We start from the raw sequence: 6,117 nt of genomic DNA, 5'->3' as shown, positions 1-6,117 counted from the left end.
AAATTCCAACATACACACACAGCAGCACGGCAGTGGTTCACGTGTAGCATCAACATCATGCAGTAAACACAAACAACAATAGCATTCAACATGGCATTGTGGAAAAAAAAACTGGGCAAAGTTTATGGTTTGGCATGGACAGAAGCATGTACATATTAAGCATTATCGAGATAACAACAAGACCAAACACAGCAGGTGGAATCCCTGGGCAGTTCAATCATACAGCGAGCAATATCATTTTCAATGTTTATCATCATCCAACTAATCCAAACAAACAATAGCAGCAGTATCAAACAAATCAATATCTGATGAACTCGAAAAGCAAGGCAAACAAACATGGCATTGGTATAAGCATGTTCATGCATCATCATCATTATGCAGCAACCAAACAACAGCATTCAACATATCATCCAATCATCAATCATCATGTAATCATCATCATGTAATCATCATCATTCAACATTTCAATGGTAACAGCATACAATATATATTTCACATGGATTTTGCTGAGCATGTGCCTAAAGTTTCAAACACTGCGGCAGGCTTAATCAAGAACAGCATTCATTATCATGTCCATCACCAAATCAAACAAAAACAACCAACAGCACATAGCAGCATAGCATTCAGCAAGCAATGTTTATCATTGTCACAGCCACAGGACATGGAAATCAATTCATAATCAATTGAAACTCAGCATAGCAGTACATGTTCTTTAGCATAGCAGTACATGTTATCACCAACATCAAAAATGACTTAGCCCAAACATACATCAGCAAGGGTTTAGCATAGCATGGTCATCAATCATCAACATTGAAGGTCATGGCAATTGAAATTCCAACAATACACAACTGACATGGCAATTGGTAATGCTCACAATGCAACCAAACAACAGCATACAACATGTTTCAAATTTGCAGCAGGGCAGTAACAGCATGGTTTCAGTATTCAAGCACCAACCATAACCAACATCAACAATCAAAAACAAACAATGTAACAGCATCACTAAACAGCATTAGCCAACAGCAAAACAAGCAATACTCAAGGGAGAAATCTGGATATGACATCAGGTTTGAACAGCAGCATTGGCATTCAGCATTCAACTCATGACCAAAACTAAACCAAGTCTCACACAATCAACATCATCATCTCATGATCTTAATCATCAAACGACAATTGCAACAAACAAATCACACAAAAACATGGCCTTAATGCTCATGTAGCAACATAATACAAGCAAACTGAGTATGAGTCATATGGATTTCTAAGCATGTTCACACGGTTATAGCATTTAATGGTTCTTTGGGTTCAAGCATAACAGCAGCAAGGTTTAGCATGGTATCATGGTAAGTTCATGAAATAACATACAACATTTGAACAACCAAGTATAAGCAAAACCAACAATGATCATGACCTATGAAAACATCATTAGCATGCGCATTAGCTAGCAACACAACACACACAATCATGAATTCCTGTATTGGGCAGAGTTATGATTTCCAAACAGCAGCAGGTATTAACAGTACGGCAGCACATTCATCATAACAACAGGGTTTTAGCATAGCAGCAGGGTTCAATTAGCATGGCATAATGTGTTCATCAAAATCATCATTAATTGAAGTTCCAACCAACAAGCAACCAAACAACAGCAGGGCATACCTGTTCAGCTCATAAACAAAATCACACAATAACAGCCAGCATACTCACATTGTCACCAACATCAAACAGAATGACTTGACCAAACATACATCAGCATGGTATTAGCAAGCAGTCAACATAAATCATATGGTTTTCTGGGAAAATATATTAGTTTTCATGAACAGCAGCAACAACATCATTCTGAGCTTGAAAATTCGAGATGTTCAGAAAACAAAATCACACATACTAACATCATCATTAAACATCCAACAACAAGAATATCAAGTCCAAAATCATTAAATCAACCCCAGCAATGCAAATCGACCAAAAGTTCATTTGTAACAAGAAAAAGAAAAGCAGATTTCTCCATCAAGAGAACACCATTTCAAACAAACTTTATTTCCTTAGAATCAGCATAAGATGATCTTTCATGAACATATCATAGCATTGCATATAATGGAAGTCGATTCACTTACTTGTTCTTGAAGAAAAATGTGAAACAGTGGCCCTTGGTGTGTGATAGCTTGAAACAGGTGAAGACCTTGGCTCTAAATGATGGATGATAAACTCGTTTCAACTCACACTTGCTTGGACTTCTTCAAAACTCTAAACTGCCATGGTTGGTTCCTTGGAAAACAGAAAATGATGAAGGCTGGACAGATGAAATTTTATGGTTCAAAGAAGCTCACCAAGGTGTTTTTGTGGAGAAACAATGAAGGGGATTCTAGGGTTTTCAGTGTTTTGTGCAGAAAAACCAATTTGGCCAAAATGCACAAGGAGAGAGTGAGTGGTTTTTTCCTGTGGCTGCTGCAAAACTAGGGTTTAGAAAGTGTCAGAAAAAAGGTTTATATGTGCTGTTTAAACCTGCTTAATCAAAAGCTAAACTGATTTTGTCTTTTGAGCACAAAATGCAAATTTGCTAATCTTTGCATAAGTGTAAGTGGAGGTGCAATTGGCCACGAATTGGGCTTGGTTATGCTGCAGAAGGACCTTACCAAATGCTGTTTTGAAGTCTGCCCTTTTAATTGCCAGCTTTGTATTGCTTAAAATGCATCATTTGCATATTTGTCCATTGTGTGCACAAGTGAAATGGAGGTATGTTACTTGCACGTTTTTGGGCCTGCTACAGGCTGCCTACAGACCATTATGTTTTGCTGTTTTTACTCTGTACTAGCATGCTGTACTGGTTTTTGCTCAATGAACCAAAATGCATAAAAATGCCAACTTTGTACCTTGGTCCAAAATGGTAGGAAAATGGTGATATGATGATGGTTTAGGGTTTGGAGCAAATCACAAATGATGTATGGAACATTTCCTAATTGACCAAATCAAGGAAAAGTCAAAAACTCAAAAAGTCCAAGTTTGGTCAAACTTTGAATTTAAATGCAAAAGGTCCAAAAATGCCATTTTGAATGGTAAGGTTTTAGGTCATGAAATTTATATTTTTGGAAAGAGGATGAAAAATGTGATGTGTAGGAAAAAACCCCACCAAATTTGGCCTTATGGTTTGAGAGTTATGGCTTGTTGAAGTTCAAAAATTGGTGAAAATGATTTGATCATATCTTGACAACCACACATGGGATTTTGATGTTCTTGGACTTTTTGAAAATGGGAAGACAAGATCTTCAACTTTCATGTTGGGCAAAAATTCATTTGAAGCTTGTATCATGATGTAAGTTTAAGATCAAGAAGTTTCCATTTTTGGCAGTTGAAATTACAGGTCCACTTTCTATTTCTGGAAAATTTTCTGATTGGCTTGATTTTCTTCCATGATGAGGTTGAACATGATAGATGAGATTTATACAAGCATGAATGAACTCCTTCAGATCAATTCTATCCATCAAATCTCTGATTAAATCAACTGTTGACCAAGTTTGACTTTTCTAGGGTTTTGGGTGATTGAACTACTTCTGATGATTTCCAAACCCTAATTCCTTGAGAACTTGTTTTCAAATGATGTCCCAAGATGTATGAACCTTTGATTATTGATCATGGTGCCCAAATTCTGCAAGAATGGCCACCATCCATTGCTTTGACTGACTGTTGACTGATCTTGACCTAATTGCTGATGACTACTTTATCTGCAAGCAAAAAGGTTAGACTGACAATATTTTTGTACTTTTTGAATGATAAACATATGAAAGCAAAGATATACAAATGCAAAGTATGCTTGGTGATCAAGAAACAAACCCACAAGGCAATCTATCCACTAGAAGGGGACAAAGGCATGCAATGATCCTTGAGGTTATGATATGAATGATATGGGCCATGAGGGATCTTAGGGCCCAAAATTGGGGTCTTACAGATGCCCCTATTTAAGGTCATTCTAGCCGGAGAAGTGAAGTTTAGAAATCTTCATCTCGACGCGGTAGAATGGGCTTAAATAACAGTAATGAGACAAATTTTGGTCCCTAAGAGACCTCATGATGCAAATGTATGTATGCAAGAGACACAAATTCTGTGGGGAATATGATTCACACAGAAGAAAAGACGATCCATCGGAGTAGTACACTCACCAGGAACAGAGACTCTGACAAGACTCTATGGGGATAATAAAAGAAAAAGAAATGCGTGAACAATACACGACTCCAAACTGGGGAAGATAAAACTGACATAACGTGAACAAAACACGACTCTGATTAGGGAAACAGAAAACAGACAGGAGGAACTCACTGGGGAGTGAAGGACTCACACTGGGGAAAAGAATTCCAAAGGAAAATAAATCCATTGGAGAGACACAAGCTGACTCCTGAGGAGAAGCAACAAAAAGTTCCACTGGGGAAGTAACAAAGAAATGAGATGTTACCAAGCATACGGGTAACAAACTCAGGAAAATCTGACTCCACAGGGGGACCGAGGTCATAATAGGGAGCAGAAAGGAGGGAACACCAAGGATACCGGTTACTGGGTATATAATAGGTGACCGACCAAAGCGTGAATTGGATTTCACTTCCAAAACACTCATCATCCTGAAGAGAGCTAGAAAAGCAAACTTGTTCAAAGGATGGACATTCAATTCCACAAGGAAAAAAAGAATCTTACTCTGAGGGGAAAACAACAAAAGATTGACCCAAGAGTGAACGAGATATAATATCCATTACCGTCAGAACGTGGATAGAAAACTCAGATGAGACATATTATTCATTACCGGCAGACCGTGAATAATATACTCGAGAGGAAAATTATCCTGAACCGGTTACTGGGTTGTTTATAGGATAAAATCCGAAGACGTGAATTGGTTTTCACTTCCAAAACACTCATCATCCGAAAGGAGGGCTTGAAAAAGCAAAATCGACTTACAGGATGGGCATTCGAATCCATAACGGGAAAACGAATCTTACTCAACTGGGGACACAAACCCAAAGAGTGCATGAGATACAATATCCATTACCGGCAGACCGTGGATAAGAATACTCGCATGAGATATATTATCTATTACCGTCAGAACGTAGATAATAAACTCGCATGGTAAGAAACACCAGAGATACCGGTTACTGGGCATATAATAGGTGATCTACCGAAAACGTGAATTGGTTTTCACTTCCAAATCACTCATCATCCAAAACACAAACTGGTTAAAGGATGGCTATCCGATTCTACAAAGAATACGAATCTTGCTCAGCTGGGGAAAATCAACAAAGGATTCCAACTAAAGAGCGCATGAGATATATTATTCATTACCGGCAGACCGTGAATAATATACTCGCAAGGAAAAGACACCAGAGATACCGGTTACTGGGTATATAATAGGTGACTATCCAAAAATTGAGACAATCGATACCAAGCATACGGGTAAACGAAAGACAACTCAAAGGGATAAATTGCAAGCATCCGGCAATTATCCAACAACAAGAATATTCGACTCCGCAAAGGGAAATAACGAATCTTACTCGACTGGGGAAACACAAAGGGCTTCGACTGAAGAGTACATGAGACATATTATTCATTACCGGCAGACCGTGAATAATATACTCGCATGGAAGACTATCCACAACCGGTTACTGGGTTAATAAAGGATAAATCAACCGAAAAGAAAGGCATCGGGGTACCAAATTAGGTATATAATGATGACCAATCAAAAAGGAGCAACAGACATTACCGACAAAAGGGTGAATGAAAGGCGAACTGCTGAGGATAAATTGCAAGCATCCGGCAATTATCGACAGAAGACCAGCTGGGGATGCACTGGTAAACAACCAATGATCCGGGGAACAAATCACTAGCATACGGTGAAAGGACCCACTGGGGATAAAATTGCTAGCATACGGCAATTATCCACAAAAGACTTGCTGAGGATATAAGTGCTGATCTGAGCAACTTATACAAGCAAAAGGAAAATCATCATCAAACACTGAATGAAGATAACCACAAAAATTAGGGTTTACATCTACCGAATACGGGGTAGAAGACCAAAAACTCCGCGTGGGGATAGAACAAATCACAAATCCGCACGGGAAACAAAATAGGGTTTATAACAAACCA

This window comes from Lathyrus oleraceus, chromosome 1 (assembly GCF_024323335.1).
Source record: "Lathyrus oleraceus cultivar Zhongwan6 chromosome 1, CAAS_Psat_ZW6_1.0, whole genome shotgun sequence".
Lineage (NCBI taxonomy): Eukaryota > Viridiplantae > Streptophyta > Magnoliopsida > Fabales > Fabaceae > Lathyrus > Lathyrus oleraceus.
This window is presented reverse-complemented; position numbering follows the sequence as displayed.